This window comes from Rhinopithecus roxellana, chromosome 22, assembly GCF_007565055.1.
Source record: "Rhinopithecus roxellana isolate Shanxi Qingling chromosome 22, ASM756505v1, whole genome shotgun sequence".
Classification (NCBI taxonomy): Eukaryota; Metazoa; Chordata; class Mammalia; order Primates; family Cercopithecidae; genus Rhinopithecus; species Rhinopithecus roxellana.
In genome coordinates, this window is record NC_044570.1 from 7,491,416 (window position 1) to 7,515,716 (window position 24,301).

Consider the following 24,301-nt stretch of genomic DNA (forward strand, 5'->3'; position numbering starts at 1 on the left):
TCCTACGTTCAGTCCTCACCCCTGAGGTGATGGTGTTACGAGGTGGGGTCTTTGGAGGGTGATGAGGTCGTGAGGGTGGGGCTCCATCAACGGGATGAATGCCCCTTATAAAAGGGACCCCAGAGAGCTCCCTCGTCCCCTTCCACCATGTGAGGACACAGCTAGAAGGTGCCGTCTATGAACCAGGAAGCGGGTCCCCAGCAGACACTGCATCTGCCCTGCCTTGATCTTGGACTCCCAGCCTCCAGACCTGTGAGCAATAAACATCTGTCGTTTAAGCTACTCCATCTATGGTGTCTTTGTTATAGAAACCTGAAAGAACTAAGAAAAACTACAAATAACACTTGCTAGGTTCTCATCCCAGTCCCTCAGGAGCAGTTGATGCTCCAAGACTTTAAAAGGCAAACACAGCCAGGCGCAGTGGCTCAGGATTGTAATCCCAGGACTTTGCGAAGCCAAGGCGGGCGGATCACATGGTCAAGAAATCGAGACCATCCTGGCCAATATGGTGAAACCCCATCTCTACTAAAAATACAAAAACTAGCCAGGCGTGGTGGCTGGCACATGTAGTCCCAGCTACTCGGGAGGCTGAGGCGGGAGAATGGCGTGAACCCGGGAGGCGGAGTTTGTAGTGAGCTGAGATCGCGCCACTGCCCTCCAGCCTGGTGACAGAGAGAGACTCTGTCTACAAAATAAAATAAAAGAAGGGGTGGGGGCAAAGGGCAAATACAAGTCCAGGAATGAGCATGAAAGCTGCTGCATTGGCCAGGGTGATGGCTCACTCCTGTAATCCCAGCATGTTGGGAGAGAGACCGAGGTGGTAGGATTGCTCGAGGCCAAGATTTCAAGACCAGCCTGAGCCACATAACAAGACCCCATCTCCACATCCACAAAAATAAAGAAATAAAAATAAAAGATGCTGTATCATTTACACTCCCAGGAATACATGGCCAAGCAGAAGCTCACAGACTATCTGGTTCTGTGTGATCCCTTATTCCAGAGGCCCCCCACCCAGGACGGATCCGTAGCCCGTTAGAAACCAGGCCGCACAGCACGAGGTGAGTGGTGGGTGAGCAAGCGAAGCGTCATCTGTATTGACAGTCACTCCCCGTAGCTCTCATTACTGCCTGAGCTCCACCTCCTGTCAGATCAGCAGCGGCACTAGATTCTCACAGGAGTGCTATTGAGAAGCTGTTGTGAACTGTGTATGGGAGGGAATCTAGGTTACATGCCCCTTATGAAAATCTAATGCCTGATGATCTGTGTGTCTCCCATCAGCCCCAGATGTGACCATCTAGCTGCAGGAAAACAAGCTCAGGGCTCCCACTGATTCTTCTACATTACTGTGAGTTGTAGAATTATTTCATTCTATGTTACAATGGAATCATAATAGAAATAAAGTATGCAATCAGTGCAATGTGCTTGGATCATCCTGAAAGAATCCCCCATCCCCCATGGAGAAACTGTCTTCCACAAAACGGGTCCCTGGTGCCAAAAAGGTTGGGGACCACTGGTCTGGTCTAAACCTTCCACTTAGACCCAAAAAATAATTCTTTTTTTTTTTTTTTTTTTTTTTGAGACGGAGTCTCGCTCTGTCGCCCAGGCTGGAGTGCAGTGGTCGGATCTCGGCTCACTGCAAGCTCCGCCTCCCAGGTTTACGCCATTCTCCTGCCTCAGCCTCCCGAGTAGCTGGGACTATAGGCGCCCGCCACCTCGCCCGGCTAGTTTTTGTATTTTTAGTAGAGACGGGGTTTCACCGTGTTCGCCAGGATGGTCTCGATCTCCTGACCTCGTGATCTGCCCCTCTCGGCCTCCCATAGTGCTGGGATTACAGGCTTTAGCTACCACGCCCAGCCCCCCAAAAAATAATTCTACACCCTCCAAGTCATTTTCTCCCAATGTCAGGATGTACAATCCAAGAATCTCATCGGTTTCCCACCCAAATGCAAATTAGCGAATCGCGGTTTCCTGGAAATCATCTCCCCCTGGACAGCCAGATGGTGCTGGCACAGTTCTGACAGTAATAGCACCAATTTCATGAATGGGATTTGTGTTCTTATAAAAGCGACCCCAGAGAGCTCCTCACTCCTTCCACCCTGTGAGGACACAATGAGAAGGTACCATCTACGAACCAGGAAGCCCGCTCCAGACACTGAGTATCTTGCGTGCCTTGATGGTGGGCTTCCAGCCTCCGGAACTGTGAGCCATAAATGTCTGTAGTTTATAATCCACCCAGGCTATGATATTTTTGTTGTAGCAGCCTGAATGGGACTAAGAAAAGATGCAAATAACACTTCCCAGGTCCTCGTCCCCGTCCCTGAGGTGGGGCTGGAAATCTTAGCCCTTTCTGAGGCACAGCCCAAGACAGTTTTTTTTGCAATAGATTTATTCCATCAGCAGCTCTCTCTGCATTTTACGGAGCTGAAGTGAAGAGTGCACACAGCCTCTTGGAGAGGTGAGTGGAAACCATTGGCCCTGGGTCATCACTGAGGATATGAATTTCAAACTAGATGACACAGTTTGGACAGACAGTTTGGGCCAACAGATTTAATCCATCAGCAGTTCTCTCTGCATTTTACGGAGTTGAAGTGAAGAGTCCACACAGCCTCTTGGAGAGATGAGGAGAAACCATTGGCTGTGGGTCCTAACTGAGGATACCCATTTCAAACTAGATGACATAGTTTGGATGTGCGTCCCCACCCCATCTCATGTGGAATTGTAATCCCCTGTGTTAGAGGTGGGGCCTGGTGGGAGATGACTGGATCATGGGCGGGGGTGGGGGTTCTCATGAATGGTTTTGCATTATCCTCTTGGTGCTATTTTCATGAAAGTGAGTGAGTGACTACGAGACCCGGTTGTTTAAAAGTGTGTGGCACCTCCTCTCTCTCTTGCTTCGGCTCCCACCGTGTGAGACGTGCCTGCTTTCCCTTCACTTTCCTCAGTGATTGTAAGGTTCCTGAGGCCTCCCGAGAAACCTACCAGAAGCGTCCATGCTCCCTGTACAGCCCACAGAACTCTGAGCCAAAGAAATCTCTTTTCTTTATAAATTACCCAGCCTCAGGGATATTTTTATAGCAGTGCCAGAATGGACGAATCCGCTGGACTTTAATGTCCTTACAGCTTGCAATAGGGAGTGTCAGGGCCAGGGTGGGAAGAAACAGTGAACAAAATTGGTAGAACCCCAAGTCCCTAAATGAACAGTCCAATCAAAGGAGCCCAGCTTATGTCTACATTATATGTTAGGAATTCTTGAATGCATCTTGTTAAAAAAAAAAAAAAATTCTGGTTTCAAGGGAAAAAAACAGTCATTACTAGACATGTGGCAGATGTTTGTCAAGAGCTATAAAACCACCTTGCAAAGCAAAAGCAAATCAAGAGAGGAAGCACTGAGAATGATGAGATCTAAAGTCAGGAATTATATAGTCTCCCCCAGAAATAAAATGCCCTGGTTAGTAAAGATGGAAATAAAATTGGTTTACAGGGAAAAATGACAGCCATATAGGGAAACAGATGACCATATCTAAACGAACACGTGGATGACTCTACACTGAAACACAGTTCCGCTCTGCGAGACATTAACAAAAGTACCAACAGCGTGAAAAACGACATCAACAGGTTTAAGTCTTTGAGTCTTGTTTCTGGACCGTAAAATTAAAACGGAAAACCGTTCTGCAAGAAAACATTAAAGGGTCCCTTCTTCAAGACCTTTACCCCTTCTACATGGTAGCTGCCCTTTGGAGAAGTAGCACTGAGAGTTTTATAACTTCAAAGCTTGAATGACAGGGAGAGAGAGAGAAAGTGAACAAGAGAAAGGGAGAGAGAGAGCGAGAACTGAAAAAGAGAAAGAGAAACGAAAAAGAGAGAAAGAGAGAGCAAAACAAGTGAAAAAGAGAGAGAGAGAGAGGAAGAGAATGAACAGCTTAAAAGAAATGAGGATTCCCCTGCTCGCGCTCCCTGGAACAGCCCCAGTGGGCACATTCTCCATCCAATGACCCTCAGCTTCTACCGGTTCCCATCCCAACAGGCACAGTGGTGACATGAAAGGAACCTGCCTGCTTTGTGCTCCTCCAAGCTCTGAGCTCAGCTGTCCGTGGCACACCACCCCGCAGCCTGCGCCACTCATCTCAGAGTTACCTCCTTTCTATGTCTCCACGCTGAGCCCAAGGGATACCCAGAGAAAAGGAACCAAAAGTTCTCGCCTGGAGGGTATGACCGGCAGTCCGTGATTCCTTTCTCCCCCACCCCTGAAAACATCCAGCTTGCTTTTCTGATGTTTTCTTGAGAAAGAAGTACCGACACCATTCTTGAAATAGGTTTTGCATTTAGGTGGGTTATAGGACTGAGCCAAAACTAAGACCCAGAGACAAAGTCAGTGACATGGTTTGGCTGCGTCCCCACCCCAATCTCATCTTGAATTGTAGTTCTCATAATTCCCACAGACTGTGGGAGGGACCTGGGGGGAGGTCATTGAATCAGGGGGCAGGTGTTTCCCATGCTGTTCTTGTGATAGTCTTATGAGATCTGATGGCTCTAAAAAGGGAAGTTCCCCTGCACACGCTCTCTCTCTCTCTCTTGCCCGTCACCGTGTAAGAGAAGACATCCCTAGCTCTTCCACCATGATGGTGAGCCTTCCCCAGCCACGTGGAACTGTGAGTTCATTAAACCTCTTTCCTTTGTAAATTGCCCCGTCTCAGGTAAGTGTTCATGAGCAGCATGAGAACAAACGAATACAGTCAGAAACGTCCCAGCCTCTGAGGAAAGACACAGGGAGTTCAGTTTACGACGAGTGAGCAAATTGCCACAAAACACAGGCAGCCAGAAGGAGCTCTGGGAAATCCGTGCAGGGGCCCAGAGACTCTTTTAAATATTTCTAAAAACAGTGAGCATTTCCTGCAAATCAAAACCACCATCAGATACCAACTCACGCCAGTTAGAATGGCGATCATTAAAAAGTCAGGAAACAACAGATTCTGGAGAGGATGTGGAGAAATAGGAACACTTTTACACTGTTGTTAGGAGTGTAAATTAGTTCAACTATTGTGGAAGACAGTGTGGCGATTCCTCAAGGATCTAAAACTAGAAACACCATTTGCCCCAGCCATCCCATTAGTGGGTATATACCCAAAGGATTATAAATCATTCTACTATAGAGACACATGCACACGTGTATTTACTGCGGCACTATTCACAATAGCAAAGACTTGGAACTAACCCAAATGTCCATCAATGATAGACTGGATAAAGAAAATGTGGCACATACACACCACGGAATACTATGCAGCCATTAAAAAGAATGAGTTCATGTCCTTTGAAGAGACAATGGATGAAGCTGGAAACCGTCATTCTCAGCAAACTAACACAAGAACAAAAAACCAAACTCCGCATGTTCTCACTCATCAGTGGGAGTTGAACAATGAGAACACATGGACACAGGGAGGGGAACATCAAACACTGGGGCCTGTCGGCGGGTGGGGAGCTAGGGGAGGGAGAGCATTAGGAGAAATACCTCATGTAGATGATGGGTTGATGGGTGCAGCAAACCACCATGGCACGTGTATACCTGTGTAACAAACCTGCACGTTCTGCACATCTATCCCAGAACTTACAGTATAATAAAAAAAAAAAAAAAGAAGAAGAAGAAGAAAAGAAAAAAAATAGGAAAAAAAAAAGGCATACCAGAGACTGGGTAATTTATAAAGGAACGAGGTTGCATTGACTCACAGGTCTGCATGGCTGGGGAGCCATCAGGAAACTTCACATCATAACAGAAGGGGAGCAAGGCATATCTCACATGGCGGCAGGATAGACAGAGAGAGAGCCAAGAAATCCACACACTTTTACCATCAGATCTTGTGAGAATTCCCTCACTATCACGAGAAAAGCATGGGGGAAACCACCCCCATAATCCAATCACCTCCACCAGGTCCTTCCCTTGACATGTGGAGATCACTTCAAGATGAGATTTGGGCGGGGACATACAGCCAAACCATATCAAGCCCCCCAAAGTGCTGGAATTAGAGGCATGAGCCACCGCACCTGGCCAACATCCCCCTTTCTATAAGGACACTAGTCATGTTGAATCCGGGTTCACCCTAGTGGCCTTTGCTTAATTTGATCATCTGCAATGAACTTACCATCAAATAAGGTCATATGCACAGGTTACTTGGGGTTAAGACTCCAATTAATCTTTTTATGGGAACCTAATTTGAACCCTAACACCCTGATGAACACACATACACACACACACACACACACACACACAAGCAGAGGTTTGAATACATACACACGCACACAGACACACAAGCGGAGGCTTGAACAAATACACACACACAGATACACCAGGGGCTGGGCATGGTGCCTCACACCTGTAATCCCAGCACTTTGGGAGGCTGAGGCGGGCAGATCACGAAGTCAGGAGTTCAACACCAGCCTGGTGAAACCCATGTCTACTAAAAATACAAAAAATTAGCCAGGTATGGTGGCAGGTGCCTGCACTCCCAGCTATTCGGGAGGCTGAGGCAGGAGAGTCACTTGAAACTGGGAGGCGGAGGTGGCAGTGAGCCGAGATTGCGCCACTGCACTCCAGCCTGGGTGACAGAGACAGACTCTGTCTCAAAAGAAAAAAAGAAAGACGCACCAGGAGTGGTGGGAGAGAGCTCCTTAGGAGGATGGACGAGCCACGTGCATTCCCTCCCCAATTTTGTCTCCATGACTTTGCTCTGTTGTACTGAGAATCCCTCCCAGCCCCCGACTAAAGCCCAATTGCACACAGATGTCATCGCTCTCACCTCCCATTTTTTTTTTTTTTTTTTTTTTTTTGAGATGGAGTCTCGCTCTGTCACCGGGCTGGAGTGCAGTGGCACAATCTCAGCTCACTGCGACCTCCGCCTACCGGGTTCAAGGGATCCTCCTGCCTCAACCTCTGGAGTAGCTGGGATTATAGGCACGTGCCACCACACCCAGCAAATTTTTGTAACTTTTGTAGAGACGGGATTTCACCATGTTGGCCAGGCTGGTCTCGAACTCCTGACCTCAAGTCATCTGTCTGCCTCAGCCTCCCAAAGTGCTGGGACGACAGGAGTGAGGCAGTGCGCCCGGTCCAGCCCCCATCATCTTTTCATCATGTGTTCATCGCGGACTCATAGATGGCCAGTGCATCTGCCTCTGGCATCACAGAATTAGTGCTGTTTCTGGCTGCAACTTGATCTCAGCTGCAGCAGCCGTGACTGGGCACCCCATGCCAGCTGCTCCTGTCTGGACAGCTGCTGGATGTGTCGCAAGTTATGAAGGATAGTGACACTATTTACAGTAGCAAAGACATAGAGTCCACCCAAATGCCCATCAATGATAGACTGGACAAAGAAACTGTGGTTCACAGACACTGTGGAATACTATGCAGCCATAAAAAAAGAACAAGATCATGTCCTTTGCAGGGACATGGATGGAGCTGGAAGCCGTTATCCTCAACAAAGTCACGCAGGAACAGAAAACCCAACACGGCCTGTTCCGTTATAAGTGGGAGCTGAATGATAAGAACACATGGACACAGGGAGGGGAACCACACACAGTGGTGCCTGTTGAGGGGTGAGGTCGGGGGAGAGAGAGCATCAGGAAGAATAGCTAACGGATGCTGAGCTTCATACCTAGGTGATGGGTTGATCTCTGCAGCAGAGAACCATGGTGCATGTTTACCTGCGTAACAAACCTGTACATCCTATACATGGACCCCGGAACTTCAATAAAAGGTGAAGACGAAAACCAAAAGGAGAGTGAGCCTTTGCACCGTGGAAATGCTGCTGTCTGCTACTTTCTTTCCTCCTGAGTTCGGGGAGTTTTGCAGCCTCACAGCTCAACAAGGCCAGGCAAAGCTGCTCTCTGCCGGGTTTGTTTGTAGTTAACCACACAAGTCAAGCAAGAAGAAAGGTCACCGACGTCTCTGAGGGTTACACAGTTGGCAAAATGCATGATGTTGGTGGGGTGAGATGAGAGACGGTTCCCTTCCAGGCCCTGAGCTATGTTTAGAACTCTCCCAGCTCACTGTCCTAATTTTAACAGTCTAACTTGGAGGGCTGACCTCGGGGGCAGCCAAGATTTTGGGAAGCTACAAAAATAACAGGTCTCTACACACACAGCTCGCTGCGAAGGAAACCAGCAGTGGTTCAAGTGTGTAAAAATTAAATCGTACAGATAGTAGACGGAAACGGGGTGGTTGTCGTAGTCATTTCTTAAGATATAATCCAAATAGAGGCCAGGCCCAGTGGCCCACGCCTATAATGCCAGTGCTTTGGAAAGCTGAGCAGAAAGGGTCACTTGAGCCCAGGAGTTCCAGACCAGCGTGGGCAACATCGCAAGACCCCATCTCTCCAAGAAAATCAAAAAAAGTAGTTGGGTGTTGTGGGAGTACCTATAGTCCCAATGACTCAGGGGGCTGAGATGGGAGGATCACTGGAGCCCAGGAGTTTGAGTCTGCAGTGAGCTGTGATGGCGCCACTGCACTCCAGCCTAGGCAACAGAGGGAGACCCTGTATCAAACACAAACAAAGATACCATCGCCATCGAATGACAGGTACCAGAGGCTGCAAAGGAGGCGGAGAGGATAACGAGGGGTTGGTTAATGGGTACACACGTACAGTTAAATAAAAGGACTAACTTCTCATGTCTGATATCACAGTACAGGGACGACAGTCAACAAGAATATATTGGATATTTCAAAGTAGCTAGAAGATTTGAAACGTTCCCAGCACAAGGAAAATGATCAATGGGGTCGCACGCAGTGGCTCACGCCTGTCATCCCAGCACTGTGGGAGGTCAAGGCAGGCAGATCACCTGAGGTCAGGAGTTCGAAACCAGCCTGGCCAACATGGTAAAACCCCATCTCTACTAAAAATACAAAAATTAGCCGGGCTTGGTGGCAGACACCTGTAGTCCCAGCTACTTGGGAGGCTGAGAGAGGAGAATCATTTGAACCTAGGAGGCAGAAGTTACAGTGAGCCGAGATCACGCCACTGCACCTCCAGCCTGGGTGACAGAGTGAGACTCTGTCTCAAAAAAAAAAAAAAAAAAAAAAAAGCAAAGAAAAATAATCAATGTTGGAGGTGATGAATACCCTAAACACCCTGCTTTGATCATCAGACCATAAATGTGAACAAATAGTCATAAAGAAATCAGAGTCATATGTATCAGAATATCCCATGTACCACACAAATATGTACAACCATTATGTATCAACAGAAAGTTAAAAATACATGTAATCTCATGTTGAAGACGGCTTTTCTAAAAAAAAAAAAAAAAAAAAAAAAAAAGCACAAGTTTTGGAAGAAAAACTATATACCTGATCACATAAAAATGTTCAAATTCTATGTAATCAAAAGTGCCTCAAATAACATCCAAAGGCCAATGACAAATTGGCAGCCCACGGATAAAGGAATTGCTTTTTTGTCTATAAAGAGCTCTTCTAACCAAATCCCAGCCCTCCCCCCATGGGCAAAGGAAATGAAGATGCAATTTGGATATATGAAATAAAATATAAGCATATGAAACAACGTTCGGTCTCGCTCACAATGAAATAATGAATATAGCAATGACGAGCTGTCATCAATCAGACAGAACAGGTTAAAGAGCAGGGTTGTATCCAGAATGCGTATGCCTTGGAGAAGTTACAAGTTTACATACTCAGTTCAAAGGCGCCCACCAAGACTGTATTTTCTCAGGAGAGAAGTTGACAAGGACTCCTGAAAGGTGACAGGCAGCCACGTCTGGTAGCTTATGCCTGTAATCCCAACACTCTGGGAGGCCAAGGGTGGGAGGATCCCTGGAGGCTAGGAACGTGAGGTCAGCCTGGGCAACAGAGCAAGACCCTATCTCTATAAGAATAAAAATAAATTAGCCAGATGTGGTGATGTTCGCCTGTAGTCCCAGCTACTCTGGAGGCTGAAATGGGAGGATCACTGGAGCCCAGGAGGTGGAGGCTGTGGTGAGCTATGATTGCACCACTGCACTCCAGTCTGGGTGACAGAGCAAGATGATGTCTCTTTAAAAAAAAAAGGAAAAAAAATTGACATGCATTTTCTTGTTGGCTCAGCCATTCCACTTCCAAGAATTAGTTGCACAGATACACTCCCACACATACGTAAAGATATGCAAGAAAACCGTTCGTGGCCACCTTCTTGAGAATCAAACACCATTGAGTTTGATTGCCATTTTATAAAAGACTTTTTGCAGGTGTTATTTAAAGGGAAACGTCTTATTGTTCTGAGCAACAGCTTGGCTGGTTCTCCCGGGAATTCTACGGAGTGAGGGGAACACAAGACATAGGCGATTTGAAAGGGGTTACAGTCTGTATGACTTCATTTATATGACATTCTGGAAATGAGAAAAGGTACAGAAGTAGAGAACAGACTAGTAATTCTCAGGGGTTCAGGGAGGGAGGGGAGATTGAGTAGGATGCAGGTTGGCAGAGGCACAGAGAGAAACGGGAGGGATTGTTTGGTGAAAGAAATGCCCTGTGTGTTGACGACGGTGCTGGACTCACAAACCTGCACACACCATGAAATTGCACAGAACTCTGTACAAAAACACACATGGATACACGTAAAACCCAAGCTCAATGCCTTACTGCCTGAATGTCAACATCCTCCTTCTGACATGGTATTTACTGCTTTCCAAGATGTTATCACTGGGGGAAGTAGACACAAGATTCTTTCATATTATTTCTTACAACCACTCGTAAATCTACAATGATCTCAAAGTAAAAACTTTAATTGGAAAAAAAAAAAAAAAAGAAGAAGAAGTCGAGGCCGGAAGCAGTGACTCATCCCTGGAATCCCAACGCTTTAGGAGGTCAGGGTGAGACCATCACTGGAGGCCAGGAGTTTGAGATTAGCTTGGGAAACACAGCAAGACCCCATCTCTACGAAGAAATTGAAAACTTAGCCAGGCTTGGTGGCTTGCACGTGTAGTCCCAGTTATGTGGGAGGCTGAGGTGGGAGGATAGTTTGAGCCTTGTTGCGGGAAGTCAAGACACCCCAAACGGAGGGACCGGCTGAAGCCACGGCAGAAGAACATACATTGTGAAGATTTCATGGACATGTATTAGTTCCCCAAATTAACACTTTCATAATTTCTTAGGCCTGTCTTTACTGCAGTCCCTGAACATAAATCGTGGAGATTTCAAGCACACTTCTCACTTCCCCAATCAGTACTCTTGTGATTTCCTATGCCTGTCTTTACTTTAATCTCTTAATCCCGTCATCTTCGTAAGCTGAGGATGTATGTCGCCTCAGGACCCTGTGATGATTGCGTTAACTGCACAAATTGTTTAAACAATGTGCAATCGGGCCACCTTGGAAAACGAACTGGATAACAGCAATGTTCAGGGAACAAAGGAGATAACCATTAGGTCCGGCTGCCTGAGAGCCGGGCAGAACAGAGCCATATTTCTCTTCTTTCAAAAGCAAATCAGAGAAATAGCGCTGAATTCTTTTTCTCAGCAAGGAACATCCCTGAGAAAGAGAATGCGTTCCTAGGGGGAGGCCTCTAAAATGGCCGCTCTGGGGACGTCTGTCGTTTACGGTTGCAGATAAGGGATGAAACAAGCTCCAGTCTCCTGTAGCGCTCCCAGGCCTATTGGGATGAGGAAATTCCCGCCTAATAAATTTTGGTCCGACCGGTTGTCTGCTCTCAAACCCTGCCTCCTGATAAGATGTTATCAGTGACAATGCGTGCCGAAACTTCATTAACAATTTTAATTTCGCCCGTCCAGTGGTCCTGTGATCTCGCCCTGCCCCTACTTGCCCTGTGATATTTTAGTACCTTGTGAAGCATGTGGTCTCTGTGACCCACACCCTATTCGTACACTCCCTCCCCTTTTGAAAATCCCTAATAAAAACTTGCTGGTTTTGCAGCTTGGCGGGCATCACGGAACCTGCTGACATGTGATGTCTCCCCCGGACACCCGGCTTTAAAATGTCTCTCTTTTGTACGCTTTCCCTTTATTTCTCAGACCAGCGGACACTTAGGGAAAAAAGAAAAGGACCCATGTTGAATTATCAGGGGCAGGTTCCCCCAATAGAGCTGAGGAGTTGGAGACTGCAGTAAGCTATGATTGCATCACTGCACTCCAGCCTGGGCAACAGAGTGAGATCCTGTCTGTAAAATAAATGAATAAATAAGTAAGTAAATAAATAAACCTATGCTTATGTCATATGATAGTTCATTTTAAAAAAATAGGAAAAACAAAAGTCCTATCCTTCTTTATCCTAGTACAGTTGTTTTGAAAATATCTATATGTTTTATGGGGACCGGGTGCAGTGGCTCACGTCTGTAATCCCAGCGCTTTGGTAGGCCGAGGCAGGTGGATCATGAGCTCAGGAGTTCGAGACCAGCCTGACCAACATGTGAAACCCCATCTCTACTAAAAATACAAAAATTAGCCAGGCATGGTGGCACACACCTGTAATCCTAGCTACTCAGGAGGTTGAGGCAAGAGAATCATTTGAACCCGGGAGGCAGAGGTAGTAGTGAGTTGAGATCGCACCACTGCACTCCAGCCTGGGTGACAGAGGGAAACTCCATCTCAATAAATATATATATATAAATATATATATATATATATATATATATATATATAAATATATATATATATATATATATATATATATATATATATATATATTATTATTGATAGGGTCTTGCTCTGTCACCCAGGCTGGAGTGCAGTGGTAAAAACACAGCTCACTGCAGCCTCAAACTCGCAGACTCAAGCAATCCTCCTGCCTCAGCCTCCCAGGCAGCTGGGACTACAGGTACGTGCCAGCACATCTGCCAATTTTTTAAAACAATTTTTGTAGAGACAGGGTCTTGCTCCGTTGCTCAGGCTGATCTCAAAGTCCGTTGCTCAGGCTGATCTCAAAGTCCTGTTTTCAAGTGATCCTCCTGCCTGAGTCCCACAAGCAGCTGGGACTACAGGTGTGTGCCACCATGCCCCACTCGTTTATTTTTATTTTTGTAGAGATGGGGTCTCGCTATGTGGGCCAAGCTGATCTCAAACTCCTGGCCTCAAGTGATCCTCCCGCCTTGGCCTCCCAAAGCGTTGCAATTCCAGGCATGAACCTGTCATTGTGGCCACCAGTCCCACTATCATGTCCTCCATCAATCAAGCTTCTGGACTTTCTTTTACGTTTGTATGTCTTCCCTAGTGGAGACATGTATACACTGCCTTGAATCCTTTTCAATCCTTTCTTTTTCTTCTTTTTTTTGTTTGAGACAGAGTCTTGCTCAGTCGCCCAGGCTGGAGAGCAGGTGTGATCTCAGCTCACTGCAAGCTCCGCCTCCCGGGTTCACACCATTCTCCTACCTCAGCCTCCCGAGTAGCTGGGACTACAGGCACCGGCCACCATGCCCAGCTAATTGTTTTGTATTTTTAGTAGAGACGGGGTTTCATCGTGTCAGCCAGGACGGTCTCGATCTACCGACCTTGTGATCCGCCTGCCTCAGCCTCCCGAAGTGCAGGGATTTGTAAGTCATATATTCATTCCTTCCCTCGTTAAATTGCTCATTAACATGCTCCAATCAGAAATAACAAGGAGGCGTTATTCCTCAACTTCTCTCCTTACAGTAAGCAATCGAAAAGGTCCTCGGCCGGGTCCGGTGGCTCAAGTCTATAATCCCAGCACTTTGGCAGGCTGAGGCGGGCACATCACTACATCAGGAGTTCAAGACACCAGCCTGGCCAACAAAGCAAAACCCCGTCTCTACTAAAAATACAAAAATTAGCCAGGCGTGATGGCGCGCCCATGTGGGCCCAGCTACTCAGGAGGCTGCGGTGGGAGGATTGCTTGAGCCCGGGAGGTCAAGGCTGCAGTGAGCCATGTTCATATCAGTGCACTCCAGCCTAGGTGACAGAGCAAGACCCTGTCTCAGGGAAAAAAAAGAGAAAGAAAGAAAAGAAAGAAGAAAAAAAAGCATCATTTCTTTGTCGATATACCATTGCTTCCTGAGACAGAGACAGAGAGAGAAAGAGTGCGTGTGTGTCATGTCACTTAACCACAAGAATTAAGAAGCTTAAAAGTCCAATTCACGAAAACTGACTGGCAGAACAAAATATGGCAACCATTCTAGGCGAACCTGCGATGAAGCACCTCGAAGCCTTCATAAGCATGTGTGCTATTGGATAACCATGGAAAAAAAACTGAATTCTGGCCGGGTGCGGTAGCTCACGCCTGTAATCCCAGTACTTTGGGAGGCCGAAGCAGGAGAATCACTTGAACCCAGGAGGCGGACATTGCAGTGAGCCGAGATCACACCACTGCACTCCAGCCTGGGTGACAAGAGCGAGACTTCGTCTCAAAAAAAAAAAAAAAAACAAAACCAAAAAAAAGCCAAAAAACTGAATGGTGATTTCAGGAACAGAATGATGTAGGAGTACTGGACTGCAGAGGAGAGGGAGGGGAGGGCAGCTGGAGGTTCACATATTCACACATTACAGAATGTGTGTACATATATATACACATATGCATTCATCTTAAAGTAAGATTGACAGCAAAGCATCAATAAAGACCTGCAAACTGGCCAGGTGCAGTGGCTCACACCTGTAATCCCAAAACCTTGAGAGGCTGAGGTGGGTGGATCATGAGGTCGAGAGTTCAAGACCAGCCTGGCCAACATGGTAAAATCCCATCTCTACTAGAAATACAAAAATGAGCCCTGCGTGATGGCAGGCATCTGTATCCCAGCTACTCAGGAGGCTGAGGCAGGAAAATTGTTTGAACCCAGCAGGCAGAGGTTGTAGTGAGCTGAGACAGCACCATTGCACTCCAGCCTGGGCAATGCAGCGAGACTTTGTCTCAAAAAAATAAAGAAAAAAGAGAAAAAAGCTTAAAAAATAAAATGACATAAAAGCTTAAAACATAAAATTTAAGAGGTCATTCATTTCAGGAGCAGACTGATCTAGGAGTACTGGACTGCAGAGGAGAGAGAGGGAGAGAGCAGCTGGAGTTTCATATATTCACACATTACAGAATGCATATACATATATATATATACACATTCATCTTAAAGTAAGAGTGACAGCAAAGCATCAATAAAGACCTTCAAACCATACTGCGACAAGTTCTTTTTTCCAGTGGTCCTTAATCTTTTTGGCACCAGGAAGCAGTTTCACCGACAACTATTTTTGCACTGATGTGGGGTGGGGTATGGTTTGGGGATGATTGAAGCACGTTCTATTTCTCGTGCACTTTATTTCTGTTAGTGTTACATTGTAAAAGAGAATGAAGTCATTATGAAACTCACCATCCTGTAGAATCAGTGGAGCCCTGAGTTTGTTTTCCTGCCACTAGATGGTCCCATGTGCGGGTGATGAGAGCCAGTGACAGATCATCAGGCATTAGATTTTCATAAGGAGCACGCCGCCTAGGTCCCTCGCACGCTCAGTTCACAGTAGGGTTCGTGCTCCTATGAGAAGCTAATGCTACCGCTGATCTCACAGGAGGCAGAGCTCAGGAGGTAATACGAGTGATAGGGAGGGGCCGTCAATACAGATGAAGCTTTGCTCACGCACGCGCTACTCACCTCCTGCTGCACAGCCCAGTTCCTAAAAGGCTGGGGCCCGGTACTGGATGCGAGGATGAAAGGATTCAAGAGATGCTAGAATTCATTAAAATGGGTCCACGGATGCTCTGCATTCTTCACACTCTCCAATTAATCTTATGAATTCAGCACTGAGTCAGTGGAGATCACAGTGAGCCCCACGGCGGATTTACCCACTTTCAAAATGAACAGAATGCAGAAAGGAAGACAACGTCAGTAGCATCTATTATCAAAGCTTGCCAATGGCTGTACCCACACAAGGAAGACAGGTGTGTCTGTTTTCTTATTTGTTGGTTACATTTCTGCTTTTTTCTTTATCTTTTTCTTTTTTTGAGACAAGGTCTCACTCTTTCACCCAGGCTGGAGTGCAGGAGGCAATCGTGGCTCACTGCAGACTCAACTTCCCAGGCTCAACCAATCCTCTCATCTCAGCCTCCTAAGTAACTGGGACTACAGGTGCACACCACCATGCCCAGCTAATTTTTGTCATTTTTGTAGAGACAGGGTCTCCGCATGCTGCCCAGGTTGGTTTCGAACTCCTGGGCTCAAGCAATCCACCCACCTTGGCCTCCCAAAATGCTGGGATTACACGCAGAAGATGCCTCATCCAGCCCATTTTGGCTTTTTAAAATTTTTTCTTTTCTTTTTTTTTTTTGGAACGGAGTCTTGCTCTGTCACCCAGGTTGGAGCGCAGTGGTGGGATCTCTCGCCGAGTCTTCTAGCCTACATCTTTCTCCCATGCTGGATGCTTCCTGCCGTCAAACATCAGACTCCAGGGTCTTTGGGTTTTGGACTCTCGGACCTACACCAGTGATTTGCCTGTTGGACTGTTGGACCTTCGACCACAGACTAAAGGCTGCACTCTCGGCTTCCCTACTTTTGAGGTTTGGGCCTCGGACTGGCTTCCTGGCTCCTCAGCGTGCAGACGGCCTATTGTGGGACTTCACCTTGTGATCGTGTGAGTCAGTTCTCCTAAGAAACTCCCCTTTATATAAACACCCATCCTATTTGTTCTATCCCTCTAGAATACCCTGACTCATACTATATAAGGTGTTTCTCGTAGCAAAGAGCCTGAACTAGCTGTGGGTGCCTGTTGTCTGGAAACTCTGGCCTGGCTAAGAGAGTGAATTCCTGCGTGAGAAAAGCCACCAGCTGATTTAGCAGCGATGCCAAGAAAAATGCCAAAATCCACAAAGCCATCCCGACACTCAGATTACATGGAAGCCTGGCCAGACAGGTGAGACTTGCTTGTTTAATGCACACGTAGGATGATCTCTGAGATGAGCAACAGCATGGGGAGGGGCCCAGGCAGAGGAATGCCAGCAGTGCCAGAAAAGCAAGACAAGACACCAGCATCGAGGCTACTATCACACAGTTGCAATAATCTATCATCTATCACCTACCTATCTATGTGTTTCAGTTTATCATCTAGCTATCATCTCTCTAGCCATCCATCTACTTGTCATCTATCAACCTTTCATCCATCATCTATTACCTACCATCCACCTGTCCATCTACCCATTATCTATTTATCTATGATCTCTTTATCCACCATCTATCACTTGATCTATTAGCTCTCATCTGTCATCTGTCTATTATCAGCCATCTCTCATCTATCACCTACCTATCATCTATCAACTGTGTATCAGTTTACCACCGATCATCTAAGTATCCATCTACCCATCACCTATTTATCTATCTCTCTCATCTATCCTTCTATCATCTATATCTATCCATCATCTATTTCTCTATCATTTATCACTTTATTATCATCATCTATCATTTACTTATCATCTACCTGTGTATTATCTATCACCCAACAATCATCTATCATCTATCTATTATCACCCATCTATCATCTACCTATCATCTACTGTGTATCAACTTATCATCTACCTGCTATCTATCTATCTATCTACCTAGGCATCAATTCCATCTATAATCTACCTATCTATCCATCTGTCTGTGGCAGTGCTTCTCAATTTATCATCTCCCTGTCATCTGTCTATCTATCCGTCTATCTATCATCCATGTATCTATCTACCTATGCATCTACTCCACCTGTAATCTATCTAGCTAGCTACCTCTTTTTTTATTCTTTTTGAGATGGAGTCTTGCTCTGTTACCCAGGCTGGAGTGCAGTGGCGCGATCTCGGCTCACCACAACCTCCATCTCCTGAGTTCAAACCATTCTCCTGCCTCAGTCTCCTGAGTAGCTGGGATGACAGGCGCCCGCCACCACACCCAGCTAATTTTTGTAGTTTTAGTAGAGACGGAGTTTCACCTTGTTGGTCAGGCTGGGCTCAAACTCCTGACCTCATGATCCGCCCGCCTCGGCCTCCCAAAGTGCTGGGATTATACGCGTGAGCCACCGTGCCCGGCCGGTACCATATTTTCTTTATCCAGTCTACCGTTGACAGGCACTGGCACTTAGCTTGAGTCCATGTTTTTGCTATCATGAGAAGAGCTGTGATGAACATACGAGTGCCTATCATCTATTATCCACCTGTTATCTATCTATTAACTGTCAATTAGTCATCTATCTGGAATAGATCATTGATAGACAAGACAGCTGATGGACAGGCTTTCACGTGGAAACTCATCAAAGATATTTTTCAGGGATGGATTCCAAGTCATTTGCAGCAAACAGCAGGAACAGGCCAAGGGGTGTATCCCAGACACAAACCAAGAGGCCCACCCAGCTTGGCAGGGGAAGCCGGGGGCCACTTATCACACCTGAACCATGAACCAAGCACAGCAACCAAGAAAACCAATGAATGTGACTTGTGGAGACCTGAAAAACCTCTTTGCTACGTTTCCACATCAAAGTCTATCCACCATCTCTCTGGTCTATCAATGATCTACCATAGATAGATGACTAATTGACGGTTCATAGATAGATCATCGGTAGATAATAGATGATAGACAGACGATATGGACTTGTATGTTCATCGCAGCACTACTCACAATAGCAAAGACATGGAATCAACCTAAATGACCATCAATGCTAGAGTGGATAAAGAAAACGTGGTGGTCAGGTGCGGTGGCTCACGCCTGTAATCCCAGCACTTTGGGAGGCCGAGGCGGGCAGATCACGAGGTCAGGAGATCCAGACCTTCCTGGCCCACACGGTGGAACCTCATCTCTACTAAAAATACAAAAATTGGCTGGGTGTGGTGGCGCGTGCCTATAGTCCCAGCCACTGGGGAGGCTGAGGCAGAAGAATCCCTTGAACCCGGAAGGCAGAGGTTGCAGTTAGCTGACATCACACCACTGCACTCCAGACTGTCAACAGGGCGAGAGAGAAAAGAAAGAAAGGAAGAGAGAGGGAGGGAGGGAGGGAGGGAGGGAGGGAGGAAGGAAAGAAGGAAGGATTGCTGGGTATGTACCCAAAGGAATATAAACCATTTTATTATGAAGATACATGCGTGCATATGTTCATTACAGCACTATTATAATAGCAAAGACATGGAACCAACCTAAGTGCCCTTCTATGGTAGATTGGATAAAGAAAATGTGGTATGTATACACCATGGAATGTACCATGAAAAGGATGCAGCTATAAAAAGGAACAAGATCATGTCCTTTGCAGGGACATGGATGAAACCGGAGGCCATTATCCTCAGCAAACTAATGCAGGAACAGAAAACCAAATACTGCACGTTCTCACTTATAAGCAGGAGCTGAAGATGAAAACCCATGGACGCATGGCGGGGAACAACACACACTGGGGCCTGTTGGGGGTTGTGGGGGAAGGAGAGCGTCAGGAAGAAGAGCTAATGAACGGCCAGGCACAGTGGCTCATGCCTGTCATCCCAGCACTTTGGGAGGCCAAAGTGGGTGGATCACCTGCGGTCAGGAGTTCGAGCCCAGCCTGGTCAACATGGTGAAATCCTGTCTCTACTAAAAATACGAAAAATTCCTTTATTTTGAGCCTATGTATGTCTCTGCATGTGAGATGGGTCTCCTGAATACAGCAGACTGATGGGTCTTGACTCTTTATCCAGTTTGCCAGTCTGTGTCTTTTAATTGGAGCATTTAGCCCATTAACATTTAAGGTTAATATTGTTATGTGTGAACTTGATCCTGCCATTATGATATTAACTGGTTATTTTGCTCGTTAGTTGATGCAGTTTCTTCCTAGCCTCGATGGTCTTTACATTTTCTACCAAGCAAATGGAGAACAAAAAAAAGCAGGGGTTGCAATCCTAGTCTCTGATAAAACAGACTTTAAACCATCAAAGATCAAAAGAGACAAAGAAGGCCATTACATAATGGTAAAGGGATCAATTCAACAGGAAGAGCTAACTCTCCTAAATATATATGCACCCAATAAAGGAGCACCCAGATTCATAAAGCAAGTCCTTAGAGACTTACAAAGAGACTTAGACTCCCATACAATAATAATGGGAGACTTCAACACTCCGCTGTCAACATTAGACAGATCAACGAGACAGAAAGTTAACAAGGATATCCAGGAATTGAACTCATCTCTGCACCAAGCGGACCTAATAGACATCTATAGAACTCTCCACCCCAAATCAACAGAATATACATTCTTCTCAGCACCACATCGCACTTATTCCAAAATTGACCACATAATTGGAAGTAAAGTACTCCTCAGCAAATGTAAAAGAACAGAAATTATAACAAACTGTCTCTCAGACCACAGTGCAATCAAACTAGAACTCAGGACTAAGAAACTCAATCAAAACCACTCAACTACATGGAAACTGAACAACCTGCTCCTGAATGACTACTGGGTACATAACGAAATGAAAGCGGAAATAAAGATGTTCTTTGAAACCAATGAGAACAAAGATACAACATACCAGAATCTCTGGGACACATTTAAAGCAGTGTGTAGAGGGAAATTTATAGCACTAAATGCCCACAAGAGAAAACAGGAAAGATCTAAAATTGACACTCTAACATCACAATTAAAAGAACTAGAGAGGCAAGAGCAATCACATTCAAAAGCTAGCAGAAGGCAAGAAATAACTAAGATCAGAGCAGAACTGAAGGAGATAGAAACACAAAAAACCCTCCAAAAAATCAATGAATCCAGGAGTTGGTTTTTTGAAAAGATCAACAAAATTGACAGACCGCTAGCAAGGCTAATAAAGAAAAAAAGAGAGAGGAATCAAATCGATGCAATAAAAAATGATAAAGGGGATATCACCACTGACCCCACAGAAATACAAACTACCATCAGAGAATACTATAAACGCCTCTACGCAAATCAACTAGAAAATCTAGAAGAAATGGATAATTTCCTGGACACTTACACTCTCCCAAGGCTAAACCAGGAAGAAGTTGAATCCCTGAATAGACCAATAGCAGGCTCTGAAATTGAGGCAACAATTAATAGCCTACCCACCAAAAAAAGTCCAGGACCAGATGGATTCACAGCTGAATTCTACCAGAGGTACAAGGAGGAGCTGGTACCATTCCTTCTGAAACTATTCCAATCAATAGAAAAAGAGGGAATCCTCCCTAACTCATTTTATGAGACCAACATCATCCTGATACCAAAGCCTGGCAGAGACACAACAAAAAAAGAGAATTTTAGACCAATATCCCTGATGAACATTGATGCAAAAATCCTCAATAAAATACTGGCAAACCGGATTCAGCAGCACATCAAAAAGCTTATCCACCATGATCAAGTGGGCTTCATCCCTGGGATGCAAGGCTGGTTCAACATTCGCAAATCAATAAACGTAATCCAGCATATAAACAGAACCAAAGACAAGAACCACATGATCATCTCAATAGATGCAGAAAAGGCTTTTGACAAAATTCAACAGCCCTTCATGCTAAAAACGCTCAATAAATTCGGTATTGATGGAACGTACCTCAAAATAATAAGAGCTATTTATGACAAACCCACAGCTAATATCATACTGAATGGGCAAAAACTGGAAAAATTCCCTTTGAAAACTGGCACAAGACAGGGATGCCCTCTCTCACCACTCCTATTCAACATAGTGTTGGAAGTTCTGGCTAGGGCAATCAGGCAAGAGAAAGAAATCAAGGGTATCCAGTTAGGAAAAGAAGAAGTCAAATTGTCCCTGTTTGCAGATGACATGATTGTATATTTAGAAAACCCCATCGTCTCAGCCCAAAATCTCCTTAAGCTGATAAGCAACTTCAGCAAAGTCTCAGGATACAAAATTAATGTGCAAAAATCACAAGCATTCTTATACACCAGCAACAGACAAGCAGAGAGCCAAATCAGGAATGAACTTCCATTCACAATTGCTTCAAAGAGAATAAAATACCTAGGAATCCAGCTTACAAGGGATGTAAAGGACCTCTTCAAGGAGAACTACAAACCACTGCTCAGTGAAATCAAAGAGGACACAAACAAATGGAAGAACATACCATGCTCATGGATAGGAAGAATCAATATCGTGAAAATGGCCATACTGCCCAAGGTTATTTATAGATTCAATGCCATCCCCATCAAGCTACCAATGAGTTTCTTCACAGAATTGGAAAAAACTGCTTTAAAGTTCATATGGAACCAAAAAAGAGCCCGCATTGCCAAGACAATCCTAAGTCAAAAGGACAAAGCTGGAGGCGTCACACTACCTGACTTCAAACTATACTACAAGGCTACAGTAACCAAAACAGCATGGTACTGGTACCAAAACAGAGATATAGACCAATGGAACAGAACAGAGTCCTCAGAAATAATACCGCACATCTACAGCCATCTGATCTTTGACAAACTTGAGAGAAACAAGAAATGGGGAAAGGATTCCCTATTTAATAAATGGTGCTGGGAAAATTGGCTAGCTGTAAGTAGAAAGCTGAAACTGGATCCTTTCCTTACCCCTTATACGAAGATTAATTCAAGATGGATTAGAGACTTAAATGTTAGACCTAATACCATAAAAACCCTAGAAGAAAATCTAGGTAGTACCATTCAGGACATAGGCATGGGCAAGGACTTCATGTCTAAAACACCAAAAGCAACGGCAGCAAAAGCCAAAATTGACAAATGGGATCTAATTAAACTTAAGAGCTTTTGCACAGCAAAAGAAACTACCATCAGAGTGAACAGGCAACCTACAGAATGGGAGAAAATTTTTGCAACCTACTCATCTGACAAAGGGCTAATATCCAGAATCTACAAAGAACTCAAACAAATATACGAGAAAAAAACAAACAACCCCATCAAAAAGTGGGGAAAGGATATGAACAGACATTTCTCAAAAGAAGATATTCATACAGCCAACAGACACATGAAAAAATGCTCATCATCACTGGCCATCAGAGAAATGCAAATCAAAACCACAATGAGATACCATCTCACACCAGTTAGAATGGCAATCATTAAGAAGTCAGGAAACAACAGGTGCTGGAGAGGATGTGGAGAAATAGGAACACTTTTACACTGTTGGTGGGATTGTAAACTAGTTCAACCATTATGGAAAACAGTATGGCAATTCCTCAAGGATCTAGAACTAGATGTACCATATGACCCAGCCATCCCACTACTGGGTATATACCCAAAGGATTATAAATTAGTCTACTACAAAGACACATGTACACGTATGTTTATTGCGGCACTATTCACAATAGCAAAGACTTGGAATCAACCCAAATGTCCATCCATCTGTGACAGACTGGATTAAGAAAATGTGGCACATATACACCATGGAATACTATGCAGCCATAAAAAAGGATGAGTTTGCGTCCTTTGTAGGGACATGGATGCAGCTGGAAACCATCATTCTTAGCAAACTATCACAAGAAGAGAAAACCAAACACCGCATGTTCTCACTCATAGGTGGGAACTGAACAATGAGATCACTTGGACTCGGGAAGGGAACATCACACACTGGGGTCTATCATGGGGAGGGGGGAGGGGGGAGGAGGGAGGGATTGCATTGGGGAGTTATACATGATATAAATGATGAATTGATGGGTGCTGACGAGTTGATGGGTGCAGCACACCAACATGGCATAAGTATACATATGTAACAAACCTGCACGTTATGCACATGTACCCTAGAACTTAAAGTATAATAAAAAAATAAAAAATAAAAAAAAAAAAATACGAAAAATTAACCGGGCGTAGGGGCGGGCGCCTGTAATCCCTGCTACTCAGGAGGCTGAGACAGGAGAATCTCTCAAACCTGGGAGGCAGAGGTTGCAGTGAGCCAAGATTCTGCCATTGCACTCCAGCCTGGGCAACAAGAGCGAAACTCTGTCTCAAAAAAAAAAAAAAAAAAAAAAATAGCTGATGAATGCTGAGCTTCATGGCTAGGTGATGACAGGTCGATCTGTACAGCAAACCACCATGGCACATGTTTACCTATGTAACAAACCTGTACATCCTGCACGTGTATCCCTGAACTTAAAAGTTGGAAAAAAAAAGAAAAGAAAAAAATCAACTCATGTAAATCTCATGTACAGAGAATAAAAGTTGCTTAATGCACCTTCAGTTTAACCATAAAGTATAAAACTAATATGCATTTGGCCATCGAACACGCAGGGGTTAGAGACACCAACCCCTTGCTCAGCTGGAAATCCACGTGTAATTTTTTTTTTTTTTTTTTGAGACGGAGTTGCCCAGGCTGGAGTGCAGTGGCCGGATCTCAGCTCACTGCAAGCTCCGCCTCCCGGGTTTACGCCATTCTCCTGCCTCAGCCTCCAGAGTAGCTGGGACTACAGGCGCCGCCACCACGCCTGGCTAATT

The 24,301-nt window shown here is 45.2% G+C and overlaps 1 protein-coding gene across 2 annotated transcripts in view; it reads right to left on the minus strand.

The window, feature by feature from the left end:
- DHRSX (dehydrogenase/reductase X-linked) overlaps window positions 1-24,301 on the minus strand; it is a 293,745-nt gene that overhangs the window by 217,513 nt on the left and 51,931 nt on the right. Inside the window, exon 1 of one of the 2 annotated variants that reach the window (XM_030926232.1) lies at window positions 4,053-4,152. The exons of the other annotated variant lie outside the window; for it this stretch is intronic. The gene's annotated coding sequence lies outside the window, so the exon portion shown is untranslated. Of the gene's footprint in view, window positions 1-4,052; window positions 4,153-24,301 lie in introns of those variants that run through there. 2 annotated transcript variants of the gene reach the window in all.